Below are 9,143 nucleotides of genomic sequence, written 5' to 3'. Positions count from 1 at the left end.
GCAATTTCTACCTAGCCTGGAAAAGCAGTTCCACTATTTCCTCTAACATTTAATGGTGCAATCCTTTCATTACAGTGTAAATTAAAGCAATCTTTTATTATTTCCATTATCAAAGGCTGCTTTAATTAGACTCACTTAAAGGTTTGTTAAGGTTTTTGACAACAGAGCACACAACTATTACAGTTACAAACAGGCTTGCAGCATGATTACTGACAAACTCCTGAAACCTACTCAACAGTAAAACAAAACCAGGATGAACAAAATCCTTTTCTCCCAAAACGCTGTGACTGCGGTCCCTCTACTGCAGCTGTTGTAAAAGTTTGGGAGATTAAAACAAAACAAAATTAAACCAAAAAACAAACAAACAAACTCAACACTTGAGAAGCAACAGACCAAGAACACCAATTATGAAGGTGAAACATTTCATCAAAGCATTTTAATTACCGTGACTTCACTTTCAGAAAACACAAAATGGACTTTTTGCTTGACACCAGATTTTCTCCATAAATTGCAATGAAATCTGTAAAGCCTTGCCTTTCCTTATTTCAGTGTATTGTATCTCTGGTGTAAACTCATTAACTATTACAAGTGAGATATCAGCCTTGGGAAAACGAAAAAATACATTACTCAATGCCATATTACCTTCCATATTTCTGCATTGAAGGAAAGCCTAATGTGGTGGTCTCCATCCCAGAGCAACCTTTTGAATGGTAGTATTGCTAGAAACGTTTTTAGGGCATTTTAGATTAATTCCAATGTTGAAACAATACACTTTCAAATCATTCTTTTACAGAAACCAAGCAGAAAGAACTCGAGAGCACGGGAAGAGGAATAAGCAGGCACCACGACACTGTCTTTGGCATGCAGCCAAGATGAAAATCGCGCCGATACCGCCGCACGGAAGGGAGACGCGTGAGTTATCCCCTGCGAACACGTTCCTCTGTGGTTATCGCCGGGGCTCAGCGGCACCCGGCCCTTCCCAGCGCACCGGGACCCAGAGTTTAAATCACCGCGCTCATGCCTGGGGGCGGAGGGGGGGAAATCACAAAAAATTAAAAATAATTTAAAAAAAAAGGAAAAGAAAAAGGAAAAATATCCCATGCGGTTCGGAGAATTAATTAATTAATTAATTGCAGCGCGCATGTAGGGGCTGGCGGGGGGCGGCAGGGGAAGCCCCGCACGCCGCAGGGAGTGGGATGAGGGGAGTGGGCTGGGGGGAGCGGAGCGGGGCGGGGGGCGGGAGAGTGGAGAGGTGCGGAGCGGGAGGCGCTCGGTGCGGAGCGGGGCCGGTGGGGGAGCGCTCGGGGCGGGGGAGCGGAGCAGGAGGCGCTCGGTGCGGAGCGGGGCCGGTGGGGGAGCGCTCGGTGCGGGGGAGCGGAGCAGGAGGCGCTCGATGCGGAGCGGGGCCAGTGGGGGAGCGCTCGGTGCGGGGGAGCGGAGCAGGAGGCGCTCGGTGCGGAGCGGGGCCGGTGGGGGAGCGCTCGGGGCGCTCGGTGCGGAGCGGGAGGCGCTCGGTGCGGAGCGGGAGGCGCTTGGTGCGGAGCGGAGCGGGGCCGGTGGGGGAGCGCTCGGGGTGCTCGGTACGGAGCTGTGCCCGGGCCCGCCGCCGCCGCCGCGGTGCTCGAGCAGCCCCTGGCGGAGCCGGGAAGGCGCTGCCGCCGCTCCGCCCGCCGAAGGGACAGCCCCGGCCGCGACACCGCCCGCAGCGGCCCGCCGGGTCCTGCTCCCCGAGACACGTACCGCTCCCTTCGCCGGGTGCTTCCTCACCGTCTGGCTCCTTCTGGCACTCGGAGAGCGGAAAAACCGGTGGGAAATGTTCAGCAATGTCTATTCGTCTCGTTGAAATGCCGTTATCTTCAGACAGGTGATTTACCAGACGAGCTGGCACTTCTACAAAAATTTCCTCTCAAAAACTTATTCCGATCGCGGCCCTTGCTGGGTTTAAAAGGGCATGTATGATATTAGGCTTGGCATATGGACCCCGATTTTAGGCAAGGAGCCCTCGTTTAACGAAGAGCCCGGAGGAGCCCCGGGGTCACCCCCGCCCCGCGGCTGCCAGGAGCCCCGGCTCCGCACTCCTGTCCCGCAGCAGGACATGCGGAAAGCTCAGGCTGCTCCACAGCCCCGGCCCAAACTTGGTTCTAACAAAGGCTGCTGAGCTCTGCAAGACTGAACTGTTCCTTCAGTACACAGGAAAATAAAAGGGGTAAGATCAGACAGTTTCTGGATACAAAAATCAGTTTGGTTATGAGTTAAAAAGATCAATGAAATCAAATAAATCACTGAAAGGGAGATAAAAAGCTCCACTGTAAGTTTCTACTAAATGTCACTTTATTTGAACAAGAAAGGGAGGAATGAATGTGAGGAAAGCAAACAGTGTGAATAATCTCAGCCCTAAGGATTGGTAATTGCTACTTACCTGATACCCGAAGGGCCCGAGAGCTCTGGGGACAGGGCTCCGCAGGCTCTCTGCTGTGCAAAGACTCCAGGGGTTCATGTGAAACCCCAAGCACGGGGGCGTCAGGCTCCTGCACGTGGGCTCTCTACACAATCTCTTCTACATCCCTGTAATCCACTAACACAGCGCTCTGGACACACTGGGGGTCCCACAGGAGCCACTGCTCAGAGCTGGGTGCCTGCTCAGGAGCTCAGGCCACTTCACCGTGACACCTGGACCAACATATCTCTCAATGACCTCTTCATGAGGACAAACCAAACCACTGCCACCATTTCTTCTCCTCATCCTGCCTTTTTTTTGTTGTTACAGGCAGAGCTGTGCAGGCACAGACCCACCTGTGGGTTGGGACAGCACCAGCAGCTCGTGTGCTGCCACTGAGCTGGGGGAGCTGAGTGCAGGACCTGCCGTACCCTACTGCTGGGAGTGAGAGATGAAGCACATCTGCCTAAATCACAAACTCTAGCACAATGCATGACTCATTCTTGCACCTAGAAAAGGAATTGCTTTAGCTCAGGCAGCACCAGCAGCTGAATTTTACATCCAGTTTTCCAGCTTTGTTTGCTTCCTCCCATGTGAAAAAGTGAGGCCCTACGTTTTTCAGACTATTCTTGAAAGTTGTCTATTTCACTGTGCCTGCATGGTACTTAAAACACACCCCATCACAGAATACCAATTTTTCAAAAATAAGTGGGCAAAATCAATCTCTACAATAAAAAAAAAAATCACAAAATCTCAAAGAAGGAAAAAATAAAAAAGGGGGGGGGGGGGGGGGAAAGACCTTTAAGGGCCCCATCTGAAGTTACAAATATGTCCAGGGTCATTCAAGCACATAAAAGGTGAATTAGCCCACAGCATTATTTTCAAGTAATATCCAACCAGAACAAATGCAAATTGTTAAATTTAATCTAAACAGACTGCACTGGGCAAACAGATTCTGGACTAAGGAATCCACAGAAACCTAAGTGTTTAAGAGTCACAACATTAGGGTGTCTAGCACTGAATTTTTGAGCAGTCTATTTTGATCAGTTCTTCTTTTCCTCCCCCTTTTTATATTCAATTGTCTGAATTTTCTGCTTGGAAGGGAGCATGGGAGTCCATTCTCTCCAGCCTGTGCTCAGGACAGGGTCAGCCAGGAGACCAGACCAGGTGACTCTGGGCATTGTCAGGCTCCTGAAAACCTCCCAGAGTGGAGGCTGCACAGCCTCCCTGCTGCACTGCTGGAGCTCCCACCCACAATGGGGAAAGGCCCCTCCAACAGGGAAAGTGCCCCAGCAGGCTGCTGGAAGGTGACCAAATCCATCCTCCATGCCCTCCCCTGGCTGAGCAAGTCCCTCCCCTTCCCTCAGCTCTCCCCCCAGGGCTCCAGCCCCAGCCCAAGCTGTGGGCCCTTCACTGAAATCCACGTTAAGGATGTCATCACTGTGTTGGAGGTACAAACTTGATGGATATCTAGACAAGATCTAGCAAGTCCTGAGAAGGAGAAAATCACTTTCCTCAGCTTCCTGGCTGTGCTCCTGCTAAGAGCCCAGGATGCTATCAACCTTCATTTCTGCTGCACTCTTCCGCAGAGCTGTCCCCAGACAGCCCATCCCAGGGGAACCTCAGGGGTTTCTCTTTCCCCAGGGCACAACTTTGCATGTTTTGCCATTGAATTTCATGAGATCCCTGGCAGCTCCCTTCTCCAGCCTGGCTAATTCTCCCTGTAGATCAGCCCAGGCCTGGAGTATTGATTGGTATCCCTCCCCCAGCTGCAGCTGGTGACACCTGTGCACTTGATGAGAGTGCACTCCATCCCCTCCCCAGGTCACTGACAGGGATATCAAACAGAACAGATCCCAGGACAGACCCTGGTACCACTCTTGTGACATGCAGAGCAAGACCCATCTCCCATAACCCTCTGAGACCTACCCTGGGTTTATATCCTCACAGCTTTCCACCCATCCAGGTCTTAGCATCCTATTTTAAAGTGTTTTGTCTTGTATGGACGTAACACAAAAAGAAATGTCTCTGTACAAACCTTCTCCACAGTCAGAATAAGCAACTCAATCACTGGAAAAGACCATTACTCCTAACAAAGAGTGGAGAAGTAAGAAAACCACGGGAATGTCCTACACTTGACTTTAGAGACAAGCTCTTTTATGCAGCATTGCCTTATGCCATAAGTGCCTGAGCAATTCAAGGAGTCATTACACAGTGTAACAGATGTTTCAATACTTTACAGATCTAACTAGCAAGTAAAAGCTACTCCATGCTGCTGTCACCTGCTTCTGTGCAAGCAGGAAAATATTTGAACCCCCAACACCATTTATTTTAAATCATTAACTTCTTTCTTGACCACTTGCCTCTCCTCTGAGTGCCCATTGCCTGTGCCTTTCCACCTCCCTGGGCCAAGGCCCCATCTCCTCACTGTCCCCAGAGTCCCTATCTCAATTGCCTCTCTCCCTTCTGCTTTCACTCCTGAGGGACACAAGCAGCCAAAGCCAGACAGGCCAAAACAGACATTTTCCATGGTCAGAGACACAGGTGGGGCTCTCCTGACTCTCACCTGTCTCCTGCTGGGGCTTTGCTGCACGTTGCCTCCAACACTTCATGACAAACATTTTCCATTACATTTTCCATTTCCGACTCTCAACAATTCTATCATCCCATTTCAGGTTAAAACAGCAGGAATTTGGTACGGCTTATCTAGTACAATGAGATCTTTCTGTCAGCTGCTGAAAAGAGATTGTAGATGTTAAAGCCAAAAGCCAAAATCCAGCTGTGATTCATCTCCAGCCTCACCCTAGAAACTTAACCTCATCTCAAATACCAGAGTTTTTCTAACTGAAACCAAAGGCTTACACCCATGAACCATCCTCTGTAACCTTAACAGTCACAACACACTTTCAGCCACCATAAACAGATTTTCCTCAGCTGTGTATGTTTTGTACTGATTAACATAGTACAACAGCTAAAAGAGAAAATACTATGTAGCTTCAGCTACTGGAGCTGTATTTAACAGCTGCTCACTGCCCTGTGGGACTGCCAGCACTGCTTTTGCTCCAGGCAGATAAAGGAAGAGTGTGAGAAGAGCCACGTTGGCTTAGACCACCAGTGCATCCAGGCAAGGGCTCTCGACCCAGCCAGCAGGGAAAAGGAGGAGAACACACACACCTCCAGGGATATTCCCTCTGGCCATCTGTGGCCTTAGAGAGAATGCCTCTCTAGTAACAAGAAAACATACAAGGAAGAACAACGCCTCGCTGCTGTTTCCCACTGCATTCCTAAAAAAGGGGGAGAAAGCTTCTGACAAGAACAGTCTTTCCTCAAACTGACAGCTTGCAGTGCTCCTGTTTAGAACAGCTCTTCCAGGAGACCCAGAGCGAGCTCGTGCCCTACACCTAACACATAACAGCTCTACAATGGCACATGATTTATATGAATTTGACTGGATTAGGAAAGAGACAAATTATATTTCTGCCATTTTAAAACTACTCCCATATTTAGACTTTTTATATCATTTCACAGAAGGCTCCATACCCTTGTGTTAGCTATCTCATCTGTAGCCTGTAGCAGGTTTTTCCATATTTTTCATCTTCCTCACGTCAGAGGAGCGGTTCCTGAACTGCAGCCCACCAAAGCAACTGATCCCCAGGAAAAGGCACACAGGGGTTTGCCTTGCCTTTGCAATGCTCAATAAAGTTTAATGAGGAGGACACTCATTGCTCATTGGCCACCCCTTGCAACTTCTTAGTTGCTTGTGCTGGAAAGGCAGAAGAGCTTGGGAGTCACTTTCTGCTTTCTGTTCCAAAGAATAACGGCTTTATAAAATGAAATTTTCCAATGAAAAAATTCATCTGACCATATAACCAATTAGGATGACTAAGAAATTCACAAAAGTATGTCTCTGCAGCAAAAGACAAAGATTGCAGAATTTGGCAAATCCCAGACACTAACTGGCTTGATCTTCTAATTTACACTGACACCACATAACAATGACCTGCCTACATCTGACATTAAGCATAATTTAATGCTTGTTAATCAACAATGAGGGGAAATGTAAGCCCTGTGTTCCTTGCCTAATGCTTTCCCTTTCCTCTGCTGAGAGAGTTAGAGGATTTGCCTTGTTCTGTCTATCATCTTCTTTGGTAAATACCAATCACTGCAGTAAATCTGGTAAGCAGGCTGACTTCTGACCTCTTTGTTCACATTTGTGCCATATATAAATATGTTGCTGGCAATATTTTCTGGTGGTTTTTTAACACATTAAACAGAAATGCATTATAGAATAGAACAGAAGGGAATTTCAAAGTATTATAAATATAGGATTAGGAAACTTGCCAGCAATATCTATTGCTGACAGCTGACTTTATTAAAGTTCATCAGCATTAATTGCCTCATTGTTGAATGACTTTTGCATGTAATTATCACCAGTCTAAACACAGATTGCCTCAGGTACAGTATCTAATGTGATCGTGCATTCTGAATCCTATTAAAATAGCCAAGATGTAGCAGAAATTATTCTCTCCCTACCAGTAAGGAAGTGAAAGAAGCAACACAAACAGGGGGAATTTATTTTGTTCAGTCTAAACAGTGTTATTTCTCTGTCTCCTTCCAATGTTTCCAGCAATACTTTGGTGCCATGGATGCTGAAGCAAGACTTAAGAGATGCCAATTCTATACCAGTGTCATTTATCTCAAGGACAAGTGAAAATTCCTCTGCCCCACTAGAAAGACAATGCCTGAGGCATGATTGCTAAAATGGGCTTTAAACGTCATGCTATATTTTAATAGACAGAAAGATGGATACATCAATGTCTAAAATAATAATTCTTAGATTATATTTATCAGAACAAGGCAAGGCTTGAATTGTAATTTGAAGAAGTCTAAGTTCCAGTACTGTGAGCTAATATCCAAGGAGAGAGGACACATAGCTCCTTCTTTGAACTTCTATGCTGTTTTAAGATGTCTTCAAGATCTAAAGGCTCAGCATCAAAGACAAAATTTCATACTTTTTTTTACACCTCCTTAAAATCTTCACACCATATTACTATCCCATTCCCAAACCCTACTTTCTCAATAAAAAATAAATAAATTCAATTACTATTCCCTTTTCTCAATATACCAGCTCTTTTGAGACTGAACAGAATATACTCTACTCTTTGGAATCATTACATGCAATAGACACATGAAGGATTTTTTAAAAAATGAAATGGAATAAAATTTTGCAATTTAGCTTGCAGATTTATTTAAAGTCTTCAAAAGGATAGTCTTAAAAGCTTCAATATATTCTTAGAAATGAGTTGCTCGTCATAGCAAATTCTGTCAATGTCAAATACCCACCATTCTCATGCATATGCCTCCTTATATGCACACCTACCTATTACCAGCCAGGCTTCTGGAGTGACTTTTCAAAAAAATTCATATTCAAGATTGTGTTTCAGCCAAGGATTTAACAGCAACGGGTTTCAAAACTATTACACAGTATTTAGAAAAACAGCATGAAAACCTATGTCGAATATGGACTTTCAGCCCAGAAAAAAAGATTTTACTCTGGAACACAAACAGCTTCAGAAATTCTACAGTCTTTTCAAATACTACTAAGCTGTTCTCCATTTGATGTTGTCTGTTGTCAAGGCTTTTGCAGTTCTCTTTAAGAAAAGTAGCTGCAGAAATAAATGCTTGAATAAAGACAAAACTTGCCACATACTACCTTCTCTTACCCCTCCTCACATTGCTTTCTCTCTCGAGTTTATTAACATTAATAACTGGAAGCACTGATGTAGCCTTTTAGGGTATTAGACCAAACCTGTAAATTAATGCATTGGTTCATCACAATTCATTAATCAAGCCTGTGCTGGATTTAACAGACAGCAGATTATTAAAGACACCAAATTACACAGACGAAAAAGCCCAGTTCCCAGAGGGTCAGCTGTAATGTGAATGGTTTTGCATAAAACCATAAACCTGCTATTAAATTAAAAACAGGCAAAAATTATGTCCACTGCTTATCTAAAGTAATTTTTTTTTAAAGGGATGCTACGCTAATTTACTTCTTAACTGGTCCTGGTTACACAGCAAAGGACTAAAGGTTAACAGCAATGGCTCCTCTGATGCTTGGTTAAGCAACTTACACCAACATATCCTGACTGAGGTGAAGAAATCAATGAAATTACCACTGTAATTCATTACTAATGGAAAATTGTCAATGCTTTCAGCCAGCAGTTCACACAAATTTTCTGCAGGCACGAAGACCTAGTACAGTGACTCATGCTCTCAGACTTGCTACTCTTATTTCAAGTCCTGGCACCATTCATCACGGCCGAACTTTATGCCATGCTATCCAGCAAAGTTGAGCAACCTTTGATCTCAATAGCTGAGGTCTTTCTACTTCTGTGACACAGCTTTATGAAGGAGGAAAAAATAACATGTAATTTTCAGCATCAATCTAGGGAATGCTAAAATAGAGGAGAGAGGCAGAATCACTGCAACCAGAATCCAAAGTATAAAAGAAAAATAGAAAAGGTTATAATTTTCTAACTACTGATGCCAAAAACAAACAGTGTAAATTAGTGTAAAGTTTATATATCAATTACCAGTTTAAAGGACAATATCTGTAACAAACAGTGAGAATTAGCAGTTAGTGAAGAACCTAAACAAGCTTGTCCTGTCGTACTAAGTAGTCTTGGCTTCTCTTTATATTCCT

Source organism: Haemorhous mexicanus, chromosome 9, assembly GCF_027477595.1.
Source record: "Haemorhous mexicanus isolate bHaeMex1 chromosome 9, bHaeMex1.pri, whole genome shotgun sequence".
Lineage (NCBI taxonomy): Eukaryota > Metazoa > Chordata > Aves > Passeriformes > Fringillidae > Haemorhous > Haemorhous mexicanus.
This window is presented reverse-complemented; position numbering follows the sequence as displayed.